The 14,846-nt window shown below is 41.7% G+C and overlaps 1 long non-coding RNA gene across 1 annotated transcript; it reads right to left on the reverse strand.

Annotated features, from left to right (window-relative positions):
• Positions 1-12,899: 12,899 nt before the first annotated feature.
• LOC148030737 (uncharacterized) lies at positions 12,900-13,733 on the reverse strand. Its single transcript, XR_015691959.1, has 4 exons — positions 13,631-13,733; positions 13,439-13,521; positions 13,238-13,323; positions 12,900-13,127 (listed from the first exon to the last, which is right to left on the reverse strand). It is a non-coding gene; the product is annotated as an uncharacterized LOC148030737 (long non-coding RNA).
• Between the last annotated feature and the right edge of the window lie 1,113 nt (positions 13,734-14,846).

Consider the following 14,846-nt stretch of genomic DNA (forward strand, 5'->3'; position numbering starts at 1 on the left):
CAGAAAGTCATGAGAAATGGAATGCTAATTCTAGTGGATCCAAACTGGCGCCCTATTTTGGAAATACCACTAACAAGGGTTCACTTTTGCACATTGCATTGTTTGGTTAGAATAATTGAGAAGCTAGTATATGAATATATATGCTTTGCATACAAGATGCAGCCCGTGTCGGAATCTGATGCTACATGCAAGAAGGTAGAACAAGTCCTCTCTGAAGTTGGATTGCACGGAGGCCAAGTAGAAATAAAAAAGGACGAGAAAAAATCGGGGAAGAGTGGAAATGTTCCTTGTAAACCATGCTTTGGCGGACCCAAGGCTAGGAAGTTTTTATCTCCACCTCGAGATGAGGAAGGCAATATACTAGTAAAACAACCAGAGAAGTACGAAGCATGGAAAAAGTTGCACCTTGCTGTTTCAGATTGGAGCAATGGGGGACGAACGAGGATTGCGAAGGCAGAAGTGTGGATACACCTAGATAGATTAGCAGCTCTCTTACAGAAGTTGGGGTTTATGGATGGTGATGCCAATGCATTTAAAGAGACAGCTGCTAAATTTCATAAGTCCATGGTGGAGGCATGGACTACAAATAGCATAACACACTACATGGTCAGTATTATCACCATTGTAAAAAAAAATCATCATTTCGAATTATTTTGTGTTTCTAATCTCTTTTCTTGTGCAGCATATACTTGAAGCACACGGTCCATACTTTGTAGATCAAGGAAGTTTGGCAATACGGTCAACTCAAGGCATGGAAAGATCTCACTGGCAAGCTCGCTGTGCTTTTCAAAAGGCAACTATCATGGAGGTGGCATCAATGATTCCAATTCTATGAGGTAATTATTCCAATGGTGGTATAGGAGACTAGCGATAAGATACGAGGAAAAAGAAAAGAAGTCCAAAACATCTCAAGCAGAATCTATAAGTAGGGCAATATATGAAGTGAGAAAAGCAAGATATGAAAACAACACAGCTAGACAACGGCACGCAGAATGGTTGGCAACCCAAGAGAGAGATGGCAAAAAATGGAGACCTAGATAAAGATAATAATTTTGATGCATTTAGAGTCCACAAGAGAGCACAAGTCCCAAGGATATGACACATCAATACTCATATCTCTAACATGAGATGTCTTATAAATTTTCTTTAAAATTTCAAAGGTTTGTCACTATATTTTTCAAAGTCGATTTTGAACTTTGTTTTTTAATTATGAAAAGTCGATTTTGAAATCCTAAGACAAAGATATGAAAATTCTAAACATTGGAACATTCGGCCTAGAGAGGGAGGGGGGGCATGAGGGGGGTGTCAGGAGATAGAGAGAGGTAGGGATGGGGTGGAGAAATGAAATGAAATGATAAATTTAAAATCCATTTACACCACAGTAAGTTTGAAAGTTTCGTATTTAAGTCGTCTCTCCTTTCATTTTTTCCCATTGCTCTCCACTCTACCCTCCACCTTTCTATCCTTCATCATCACAGCCATGGCATGTTCCAAGCTTCCTATCAAAAAGGTGCCTGCGAGAGCAAGAGCTCAACACTCTTCCGAATCTAGTGAGTGTACTGTGAGTGACAAAGATCCCCTGGTGACCGATAACGGTGGCCCTAGTGCAGCCAATAATGGTGGCGCTACTGTGGCCAACAATGGTGGCCCTAGTATGGTCGATAATGATGGTTCGCCATTGTCCAGAAATGGTGGTCCACATGCTCCAGCTGCTCCACCTCCCACTACTACTCCAGCTCGTAATACACGCCCTCCAACACATAAAAAGCAAAGATGGAGACTAGGCACAGCTGCGCTACGCGAGATAAGGAAATTCCAGAAGAGTGTCGACTTGATTATTCCTAAGGCACCATTCTCCAGGTTGGTGCGAGAAATACTGCAAGATCTATAGTCAGGGCATCATCACAAGTTCTTTTCAAGGAACCAGGCAAGGAATGTGGGGCGATGGTCAAGCCAAGCCTTGCTTGCTCTCCAAGAAACAGTTGAAAGCTACTTGATTGATCTAATGAGTGATGGTCAACTTTTAGCCATTCATGCCCGACGTATCACTATTAAGCGCATAGATCTGGTTCTTGTTCGCAGGATCCGCAATAACAAGGATGCATTTAATCTTAATATCAACAATATGCTTTGAGAAGCTACCTTGTAATTGGATCTATGTTTTTAGCTCAGGTTTGGTTGTAGATTGTAAGAAGCTTAGTTTTGGGTTATCTTTCCAGTAGACCTTCAAGTATTTGATAGTAGTGGCTTGCAAAATGGAGCTAAATTTTCCCTAGCTCTAGTTGTACTTGGTGCGATGCACTATCTACCGTGTATTTCATAGTTTCGCAATGCTAAATCCAATATGTGATATTCTATTTTGACCATGTTTCGCATTGTGTGAATTTTCAAGTTTCCAATTTTGTAAGTAGTTTTGTTGAGGATAAATTCAATGTGCAACCACGTACACGTTGGTGATCAGTTGTACATGGGCCGATGCACTATATCCTTACTATATTTAGTGGTTTGGCAACAGTATATCCGATGCGATATTCCATTTTACCCATGATTTATTTTTTGTCAATTTTTAAGTTTCCAATGTTTCGCATTGGGAGGTTGACAATACATTTAATCTGCAGTTGCGCACACTCATTATCAATACATTTAATCTACAGTTGCGAGGTTGACAATACATTATCAGTGCAGTATAATGCAGTTAACGCATTTTCAAAAAAAGATTGAACTGTCAAATTTATAAATCGGAATCTGGTGAAACTTCACCCTCATGCTGGGCATTAGAAAAACTCATTTATATTAAAAATTTGGCCCCATCAGAAGCCTCTGGGTCACCTGTCCGGAGGCTCGCGTCCCAAATTCAGGGCCCTAGACGCGAGCCTCCGGACAGGTGATCCAGAGGCTTCTGTTGGGGCCAAAAAAATTTTGGGTGGTTGATGTGTCCTTGAGGAGCCTACAGGTAAAATTTCATGTGAATCGGAGCACTGGTGATATTTTTCCTAAGCGTGGATTCATTAATTGAAATTTTAGGGTTTTTAAAAAGTTTGGCTATAAGTTTAAAGTTTCACCTCATTTTACACATTTCACTTTTGAGTTCTGAGTTCTCTCTCCTAGAAGACATGGTACGCACCAAGCAAGCGGCCCGGAGACACCCCCCTGGAAATTCCATACGGCAGCCACGTCCTCTAGCTCCACCACTACCACCACCACACCAGCATCGCAAGCGTCGATGGAAGCCAGGCACAGTGGCTCTTCGCGAGATCCGCCACTACCAGAAGACCACTCACCTCCTGATACCGAAGGCTCCATTCCAGAAGTTGGTGCGAGAGATCATGGAGGGCATACTGATCAGGAACAACAGGAACCAGTTTCCAGATACATCACGCGCGAAACAACCGGATCCTGGACTGCCCAGGCCCTCCTCACACTATAAGAAGCTGCTGAAGCCTACCTCATCGACTTATTTGGAGACTCAGTCTATGCAGCGGTACATGCAAGGAGGGTCACTATCACCGACAGGGATCTGCGGATAGTCAGGTTCTTTCGGCGATGGAAAGATAGTCCTCGCGGAGGTCAGCAAGGATAGAGGTGTACAAACTCAAAAGCACATGGAATGTAGCTTCTGAAGACATTTTGTAAAGCCTTGGTTGTAATGGACCCCATGTAAAATTGTTATTAATACAAATACAAAGTTTTTGGCGCATCTTACTTTTGTTTAGTCGCTTGATATTTATTTTATTTACATCGTTGAGTTATCGTTACATGCGTTCGAACAAATACATGTTGCGCACGAATTCGATAAAGCACTGTGTATTAAATTTAGGGTACGAATCGTATTACGTATAAATTCGACAAATAAACATAACATTCAAGTTTAAAAAAACAGTAAATGACACGTATCACAAACTACATTGCACGCGAATCCAACAAACATCAGTTTTCATTACTTGAAGAGAAGACTACAAAGTGCAGTACATCAGTGATGCGATATCAGTAGGCAATAAGTACATCTATTCTCTCCTAGGCTTCTTGGAGCTAGGCTCCCCATGGTCAGAGCTATTCTTGATCATAGGCAACAATACATTTTACCCCAATAGTTCCTGTCTAATGACAGTGGGGTCTTCAACACCGGAAACCATGCCACGGGCCACCATGGAAAAAAGTGGGCCAAACCTAGTACTCGTGAATAAGTAGAGAAGCTTCGAACGTCGAAGCAACACTACTTTCTCCAGGCTGGAGTTGGTCGGGATGGTCTTGAAGGGCCCAGCCTTTGTTAGTGCCCTCAACTTCAAGAAGTTCTCTGCAAAAGCAGGGGGGCATGTCTTATGAAATACAATAATGTCATTGACAAGCTGCCCAACGTACTCCTTCAATGCCGAGTCTTGCACCCTTCCTTGGCTACCAGATCGACCACCCTGCCTAGATGAAAACTCATCTATATAGACAATCTCCTGCAACACACAAGTTCAGTATCAGACTCACTATGCATGGAGTGTGCTGAAGATATATAAATCATATTCATATGAAACTTAACTAGTAGGGCCGCAGATTCAGGCCCCCAGACGCGAGCCTCCGGCCAGGGCACATCTGGGGGCTTGATCCCGACAAAAACACATGTGCGTGCTCCCGATGCCCTAGAGGCCCTACTGGTTAAGTTTCATATGAAACCGAGAACATTACCTTCTCTGCATCATCTATCTGCCGCTGTAATGGAGCATTCAGGTCTGCTCCTGCCACTGGGCTGCTCTCGTCTCTCTCCTGGGTAGGCACTGCATAGTCGGGTCGAGGACCAAAAAGGCTTTCCTGCAACCGCTCCAACTCCTCATCAGAGATCTGATACTGTGGCGCCGCATCCTCAATCTGCTCCTGGATGCTCACAATGGCAGAGATGTCATCGATGCTCGTGCCATCATAACGAGCCACCTCATCAACATGTGGTGGGGCATCCTGTAAATCAAAATCTATGAAATCACTAGGTGCATCACGCACCATGATACAGTATAGTTCTTCTTCCCTAAGCTCCAACAACTCTAGCACATCCTGCATGAGTAGATATTCCACCCCCTCGATGGTGATAGCATGGAGAGAAGAGAGGGGTGGCTCTTCACTCGTGGGCATCTCATCAGGGCAGGGAGGTGGGTGCACAATGGCCAAGCTCTGTGCTGCCTCAACACTCAGATCGAGAGTGATCTCCTTAGGCTCCCTCTCAAAGTACTCTAATAGTGGCTGAGAGGGTGCGTCGATGTCCTCGTCACTGTCCTCTTGCACCTCAGTGCACATAACATATATGGCAAAGGCGGCATCCCTCTCAATGAGATCCATCGTGACGTGGTCCTGTGACGAGGTGGGCACTGCTCTAGCGCGGAGATGTTGCCCCACATGCACCAGGGCTCGACTTATCACCTTTGCATGGCTGGATCCGGCACACAAACTATACAAAAAATCCATCGGAACCCACCTGAGAGTGGAGTCGGGAATAGAGCAAGTGAGAGGGTTCACTGCATCACAAAACGATGCTAGTATACTAGAGTCAGGATCTACAGCAGAAAGCGAGCTCTCTAGACTCAAGGTCACGCAAAACCTAGGGTATATCTGGTCCCCTATGTGCGCGTTGTCAAGATTGTGGGAGAGAAGGAAGGAGTCTCGCTTGAAGCTTTCTTGCTTGCACAATGGGGGAAGACACACAAGGGTGGAGGCTGAAAACAGTTTTCCTCTTCTTAGTTGTGTAAGCCAAAAAGAACTCAAGTACAAAGAAATAGAAGAACCCTATATATGGGTCTCAAACCAAACTCAACTAACTAAGGTGGCATACTAACTGAGCCACGAACTAGAGTAGATAAGGATAGCTATCATGTAGCTGACAAGTCGGTGACATAAATATACAACGGTCACCCTGGCGTATCACGAGTGGAGCTCGATATCTCAACACTCCCCCTCGAGCTCAATCCCAATTCCTGCACACCAAGCAGGTCTCTGAACTTGCGCAGCTTCTCTGCGCCCAATGCCTTCGTGAATATGTCAGCTACCTGATCCTCTGTGCTGACATAAACTAGATCAATAAGACCTAGTAAAACCCTCTCTCGCACATAGTGATAATGCACCTCAATGTGCTTTGTTCTAGCATGATAGACTGGGTTATTTGCCAAGTGTATACTACTCATGTTGTCACAATAAATGACAACTGGCCCATCTGTAGACTGATGCATATCATAAAGTAGCTTATGCAACCAAGCTACCTCACATGCAGCCATTGCTGCACCCCTGTACTCAGCCTCTGTGCTCGACAAGGCAACTGTAGGCTGTTTCTTGCTGCTCCAAGTGACTGCAGCACTCCCAAAAGAGAATACATATCCACTGGTAGATCGTCTATCAGAAATACTACCAGCCCAATCAGCATCAGTGTATCCATGCAACTGTATCTGAACCCCAGTCTCATAAAATAGTCCATACTGCAATGTGGACTTCACATACCTAAGTATGCGTCTAGCCGCATCCAAATGTGGTTTCCTTGGAGCCTGCATAAACTGACTTACCAATCCAACAGCATAGCTCAAATCTGGCCTGGTAATAGTCATATAAATCAAACTTCCTACTATGCGTCTGTACATAGTAGGGTCTTCTAGAAGCTCACCTGCATCTGTGCTCAGCTTCACATTTTGCTCCAAAGGAACTGAAATAGGCTTACAGCCTGTCATCCCATATTTGGACAGCATGTCCAATCCATACTGCCTCTGCAAGAGCTGTATCCCACTTGGTGATCTAATCACCTCAATGCCCAAGAAATAACGCAGCTCTCCCAAATCCTTCATCTCAAACTTCTGCTTCAATAGCATTTTCACATGAAGGATATCTTCATCACTGTCACCTGTCATAATCAAATCATCAACATAAATGACAAGCAGCATAATACCTTTCTCTGTTTTTCTCACATAAAGTGAGAAATCTGCCTTGGAAATCTGAAAGCCAATAGTGACAAGATACTGTCCTATCTTGTCAGACCATGCTCTAGGTGCTTGCTTCAAGCCATACAAGGCTTTCTTCAACCTGCAAACAAACTCAGGATGAACAGCATGCACATAACCTGGTGGCTGCTCCATATAGACCTCTTCTTGCAAATCACCATGCAAGAAGGCATTCTTTACATCCATCTGATGTAAAGACCATCCCTTTGATGCAGCCATAGCAATGACTGCTCTTACGGTTGCCATCCTTGCAACCGGACTAAATGTTTCTTCATAGTCAATGCCATATGTTTGTGCATACCCCTTGACTACTAATCTTGCCTTGTATCTGTTCACAGAACCATCAGCATTGTGCTTCACCTTATAAACCCACTTACAGCCAATTGCATTCTTACCTTTAGGCAAAGGTACTAACTCCCATGTAGCATTTGCTTCCAAGGCATCCATTTCTTCATCCATGGCTTTCTCCCATTTTTCTTTTCCCATGGCTTGCTCAAAAGATGTGGGTTCTGGTTCCTGTATCACTTTGACCATATATGCATAGTGAATGGCTGTAAATCCATCATATTTCAGCCTATCCACAGGATACCTAGCTCTTGTAGACCTACGCAAAGTAGGTTCACTCCCAGGTGCTCTCAAAACATCCCTGGTCTTCCTTACTCCAGGTGTAACAATAGAAGGAATACCCAACTCATCATCAATGCTCTGTTCTGAGCCACTGGATTCACCATCCACATAAGAGTGACCTGCATTCACATCAAACATGGGCTGATCAACCTTCTCTTTTCCTTTTCGTGATACCTGCATACCACTATCTGCATTGCTTTGAGAAGATTCTCCTGATCTCAATCTGCCTGTCCATGGCGAAGAATGTGAACCACTGCTAGAGGACGCTCCAGGTCCACTAATATTTTGTGACTGCTGCTGTGAATTCTGTGTAGCATTACCATTTTGTGCATCTTCATCATCAATCACATTTACTGGTTTATACCAGCTACTCATCTCATCAAAAACAACATCTCTGCTCACTGTAAACTTACGAGTAGAAGGGTTATAGCATCTATACCCTTTTTGCTACAGAGAGTAACCAATAAAGATGCACTTCTCAGCTTTTGGATCCAACTTGGATCTCAGCTCATCTGGCACATGTACATAGGCAATGCAACCAAAAATTTTCAAATGAGAAATATCTGGTTTCCTACCAGTATACCTCTCCTCTGGAGTCATTCCATGTATTGCTGCAGTGGGAGTCCTGTTCATTATGTAGACTGCTGTAGCAACTGCTTCAGCCCAATAAAAATCTGGCAAGTCTTTTTCATTGAGCATGGCACGAGATACCTCTCCAATATGCCTGTTTTTCCTTTCTGCAATTCCATTTTGTTGTGGGGTATAACTGCATGAATATTGCTGCTTTATGCCATGCTCCTGCAAGAACTTTGCAAACTCATTTGAGAGGTACTCTCCCCCTCCATCTGACCTTAGGCATTTTATCTGCAAGCCTGTTTCTTTTTCAACCATAGCTTTAAGAGTTTTGAAATGCCCAAAAACTTCACTTTTCTTTTTCATAAAATACACCCAAACTTTTCTGCTATAGTCATCAATAAAACTGACAAAATAATGACAGCCTCCAAGAGATGCAGCTTTAGTTGTCCACACATCAGAGTGAATTAATTCCAATGGCTTCTCACTCTCTTGAACATGTCTAGGAAATGGTTTCCTTGCCTGTTTTCCAAACTGACAGGCTTCACATACCTTATGCATTTCTGCAACCTTGAATTTGGGCAATCCTGCAACAATATTTTGGGCCTGCATTGATTTAAGTCGCTGTACATTAACATGACGAATGCGTTTATGCCAGATATCAATATCTGCAACTACACCGGTCCCATGTGCAAACATTGTTGCACTCAATTCAGACATGTCTGCATCCAATGTAAACATTCTGCCCTTCTTCTTTCCTTTTGCTATCAAGCGACCTTTATTTTTCATATCCTCAACAAAGCATCCATGAGGATTAAATCTGACCTGCAAGCCCTGTTCAACCATTTGACCAACTGAAACCAGATTCTTGGTGATATTCGGGACATGAAATACATCGGACATGTATTTCTTTTTCCCACCCTGCATAGACAAGGGAATTTTTCCAATCTGCACAATAGGATGTGCAGTATCATCACCAGTCTCCACAAATCCTGGTTTTTCCATTTTCTTTGCATCCTCCATCCATTCTGCATGACCTGTCATGTGGTTTGATGCACCTGAGTCAACATACCATACATCATTGCTTTCTTCTGCACTTGTCATAGAATTGTTCATGTGCTGCACCATGAACAAATGCTCATTTCTGTCATCACCCTGTCTACTAGAAGATGCATAATTCCCTTGTTGCAGTTTTCCATTCATGATGTCATTCTGCTTTTTATAGCAGTCTTTAGCCATATGACCCATTTTACCACAGTAGTAGCATTCAACATTACTGTTTGCATTTTGGCCTCTTTGCCATCCACCACGACCTCTTTGGCTCCCCCTGCCTCTAGAGTTACCACGTCCTCCTCCATAGGACTGGTTTTCTTGAGTTTGCTGCATATTCTGATTTCTGCCACGGCCTCCAAATCGGCCTCCTCTACCTCTGCCTCTACCTCTTCCAGCATTTGAGTAGAAGACAGCTTCTTTTGAAGTTCCTCCTGAAGAAGATGCACCACCATTTCTCTGTTCCTCAGAAATTAGAAGAGCAATCAACTCCTCAAAATCAGGAAATCTTTCACGAACTGAAATGGATGTCCGAAACTGTGCATAATCCTTTCCTAGACCATTCAAGGTCACGGAAACTAAATCATCATCTTCCACTGGCGACCCAATGGAAGCAAGTGCATCTGCAATCTTCTTCACCTTCATGTGGTAGTCGTTGATGCTCATACTTTCTCTTTGCACATTATGCAACTCTTGCTTGAGCTGCATTTTCCTGGCTTGCGTATTTGTGCTATACATTTTTGACAAAGTATCCCATGCCTCCTTTGGCGTACTTGCATCCTGAATATGCACAATCATAGAGTCTGAAATACTGATAGACAGCCAATACATAACTTTCCTGGCTCTCTCATGCCATGTTTTAAATGCCTGCATTTGTTGTTGATTGGGAACATCAGGAAGAACTGGTTCTTCTTCATTTCCTGCAACAAATTCCCAATATCCTTTTCCCATAAGGAAATTCGTCATTCTAAACTTCCATGCCTGGAAGTTGTTCTTGTCAAGCTTTTCAGTGACAATCTGTGAAAGAGAATCAGACGCCATTACAGAATACTGCAAGAAATTCTGTCACTGCAAAAAACACAGCTTCACCCTCACAAGGGCAAATCTGCAAAACTGGCGAAAGTGGTATTTGACCACACAGTCACTTCCTAGTGACGATTTTGCATAAACAGGAACCAAGGATGATTCTGAAACTCCCAATGTCTCTGCGCACAAGCATACGATGCAATTTCTACAGTAACTTTTCACCGACCTGTAGAACAGTGGTCGCACAGCATAAAACTGAGCCTTTTCTTGAGTGCGTGCAGAAAACTTCCGTCTGCAAAACAGGCCCCGAAATGGCCTCAAATCAAAAAAACAAGGTCGCCAGGGGCTAAAGCCCTCTCCCGCAGCATATACTGCCCTCTTGCTTCACCGCGAAGGGCGTCTCAACCTGAGACAATGCACTCCTGCAATTTCCGGCTGTGCTACCTGCAGAGATCTGCTCCCAAAACAGGAAATGAAAGCAACACTGCTCCTCTTACCAGACCACCGCGAGCTTGGCTTGCTTTCTTGAGCTCCTTACCACGAACAAGGCTCTGATACCATGTCAAGATTGTGGGAGAGAAGGAAGGAGTCTCGCTTGAAGCTTTCTTGCTTGCACAATGGGGGAAGACACACAAGGGTGGAGGCTGAAAACAGTTTTCCTCTTCTTAGTTGTGTAAGCCAAAAAGAACTCAAGTACAAAGAAATAGAAGAACCCTATATATGGGTCTCAAACCAAACTCAACTAACTAAGGTGGCATACTAACTGAGCCACGAACTAGAGTAGATAAGGATAGCTATCATGTAGCTGACAAGTCGGTGACATAAATATACAACGGTCACCCTGGCGTATCACGAGTGGAGCTCGATATCTCAACACGTGTAGCATGTGGAACTGATCCATGCGGCAAAGGCGGGAGTGGTAGCCATGGCACACAAAGAGAGAAGGAATGAGAGCACAAGTGTAGGGAAGTGGAGAATGAAAGTGAAAATGAGTTTGGAGTTATAGCTTTTATGTGTTTAGGGTTTTAAATAAAGGTTCTTTATAAAGTTATTAACTCTAAAGTTTCAAATTAAAACTCTTACCTTAGTTTCTTTATTTCAGTACTTTAAAGTCACTGTTAAAATTACTCATACAGACAAACGCTTCGTTCTACATTATTATATCCTCGAATATGTTTGGGTCGCTGAGTATATTCAAGTCTAACAAGAGAAAATATATAATTTTTTAAAGAAAATAAATCTAAAAGGCCTTGAAATTCCCTTTGGATCCAATTTAATATTAAAATGTAAGAAACGAGCAGCAGAGATGCGCTACAATATATCATTGTGCAAAGACAATATTCTCTAGATTATAGACCTCTAACCTGCAATTTAATTATGATTTTTAACTGCACGATTGAGTAATTACAGTATGTATTATCGCACGCTTGGATCACAGTAAACTAAAATTTAAAGTACTCAGAAGTTCAAAAAAGGTATGTATTCACTCTTTATAAAGTTTTTTTACAAGGATTCCACTATCTCAAGGATATGTGGAGAAGCACATTGTTTACATGTCATGGATTGCTCACTACGAGTCCTAACTTTTCTATTATCTAACTTGAAATAGAAGTTGTAGAGGGGCTCATTGGACATTAATTGGATTTCTTGTCTCAGAAAATAAATGGGCCAATGACTCTCTGCACTGACTACGAAAGGATTATGACCACTCCACAAGATTACCACATCTACGAGCGCTGTATGTGTGTCATCTCGGATATCTTGATCCAAGCTGATCCACTCCCCTCGCAAAAGTCGTCATCTTCTATATCGAAAGCGAACGCACAGAGTTTGTCTAGCAATGAAATACCTGTAATAAAAACAAAAATAATGGTAAGTGATCAATGCGACTAACATAACAATTCATCTAAGCGAGACCTATGTCAATTAAATCAAGGTATGCAAAGTAGTAAAAAAGTTTTACCTAAATGTAATATCAGATTGGTTGACCCTGCACTCAATCGTCTCATCAAAATGTGTTCTTTTGACTTCCCAAGACTCACCCAATAGCTGACTCATCCATTCCTCGGATGGACACTTGCATTGATAAGTAATCTTTGTTTTCTTCAAAACATCACATGAACCAAACAAATGTGCAAACAATGAGAATGGAATAAACCAATTAAGATGCACATCTTTGGAGCCTGTGGTGGGTTTCATAGCACTATTGATGTCAGATTTTATCTTCGACTTGCAAGCTCCTGACAACTCCAAGCTACCAATGAACCATTCACCACTAGACAGTGGCGGCAATGGGACATGCTGCAATCTCTGGCTTTCTACCACATACAATGAATTATAAAAAAAGATATTTTGAGTGGCAAGTTGACTTGTAGAGGTATTATCATAGATCAAAGAACCTATCTCTTCATGCCAAACTTGTATCTTGCCGCTTAAACATTCCACATTCTGCCATTCATGCAAAGTCGATGGATATAGAGCTGTCAATCAAACAAGACTGAATTAGAATACTGCAAAGACTTTTAAAAACAACTCTGATACAAAAGAATAATCAATGATAAAATTTAACAACTTACTGTTTTGTTTATAATTTGCAATGTTGTTCTCATCGTGTACAGAGATTTGTTTATGCGTATAAACGTGTTGAATCAACACTTCTGTTACTGCACTTGTGCCATTAAACACTTTTCTGAACTCTAGAATTCTACCTTTCCAATGTTTGCTAGGGTTTGCAACATCCTTGCGCTTGACCTTGAAACTCCCTCGAGTACTTGGGTGCATCAAAATCCAATCCAACTTATAATACTTATCACAAATCCAATTACCGCCATTATCTTTCCTGTTGAAGACCTCCACTGCAAGTATGCTACTGATATTTTTCCTCCGTGAAGACATCTGTAATAACCAAATACAAAAGTTACCTATCAACATGTGTATAATTTGCAAATGTTCTCTCCAAATGAAATTAAATTTAAATGGATCAATTTAAAAAAGAAACATTGTACCTGTAATTTCTTTCACAAAGATCCCTAGATATGTTGAACAAGAAGTTGACTTATAGCAAGACCATTGTTCCTTCACTGACAGATTCCTGTAGTACAAAAACAAAAGACATATTGGGTCAACGCATACATATAACTTATATAGGCTTTGTCCAAATGCGTTGAAATTTAACCATGGAACAGTAGTAAAAAATGGCAATATACCTGTGGCTTTCTCTGCAAAAAATCCCAAAGATGTTGTAGAAGTTGAGTTCTTAATAAATCATTGTTCTTCACCCTCGGAGATTCTTGGAGTAAAAAAACAAAGGAAAGCTCAGTACGCATGTAACTTGTATACATTTTGTCTAAATGAGATAAAATTTAACAGTGGAGCAACAAAAAAACAAGACAATATACCTGTAACTTTGTTTACAGAGAAACCCTAAGATGTTGAAGAAGAAGTTGAGTGTTCAAAATCCCAAAGATGTTGTAGAAGTTGAGTTCTTAATAAATCATTGTTTTTCACCCTCGGAGATTCTTGGAGTAAAAAAACAAAGGAAAGCTCAGTACGCATGTAACTTGTATACATTTTGTCTAAACGAGATAAAATTTAACAGTGGAGCAACAAAAAAACAAGACAATATACCTGTAACTTTGTTTACAGAGAAACCCTAAGATGTTGAAGAAGTTGAGTATTCAAAATATCACTATTATTGACTGTAAGAGACTCCTAGAGCATCAAAACAAAAGAAATTACATGTCAGAGAATGCACATAACTTGCACAGGTTTTCTCCAAACAAGATAAAACTTTACCATAGAACATCTATGGAAGAGAAAAATATACCTGTAGAGTTTTGTGAAGAGAATCTTAGGGCTTTGGTAAAACAAGCTCTGCTCTCATAAAACACATGAAACTCTCTCTGTGCTTGTGCAAAGCAAATGAAATTTTACAGGGTTACAGACAGGGCAAGAAACAGTGAGGCTGTAAAATTTCGTCAGGAAAGAAGAAGCGGGGAAAGAGATATGACAAATTTGAGTTCCGCCTAAAAAAGAGGGGGAAACTGAAAAGGGGAGAAAAGAAAAGTCAAACATAAAAAATAAGAAAATGAAAATTCGAGGCACAAACTTCCAAGAAGTGACAGCTTTGTACTCCCCTTTTCCCTTATTTTATTGCTGAGGGAAGATTTGGTCCAAGATATGGCTAGAAGATTCATGTTACATGAATCTAGAATCCCAGCTCTCTCATTGGTTAGGCCTACATTTGTTTATTCACTCCTTAAGGGGCAAAAAAGAGAGTCCATATTTCTCCTAATGGGAAATAGAACCCATAGAAAAAACATGATCCAATGTAGCTCCAAATACAAGTAAGGGATAGAGGCTGCCGGACTTGGCACCTCTTGCAAGCATAAGCCTGCTAATCTTCCATGCAGAGTCTCCAAAAGACACAAAATACCTTGCACCATCAAGCTGTCCAACTGACATAAGGCTACGAGTCAACGGAGGTACATGACGTACATCATGCAAAACAAAAGAACTGTCAGAAGGAAATTGCAGCCTAACATGTCCAATGCCCACAATGTCAAGAGACCTGTCATCACCAAGACGCACAGAACTAGACATGGTACGATAGAT

Source organism: Lygodium microphyllum, chromosome 9, assembly GCF_053477565.2.
Source record: "Lygodium microphyllum isolate KBCC chromosome 9, Lygodium_microphyllum_v1.1.10, whole genome shotgun sequence".
In the NCBI taxonomy this organism is placed as follows: Eukaryota; Viridiplantae; Streptophyta; class Polypodiopsida; order Schizaeales; family Lygodiaceae; genus Lygodium; species Lygodium microphyllum.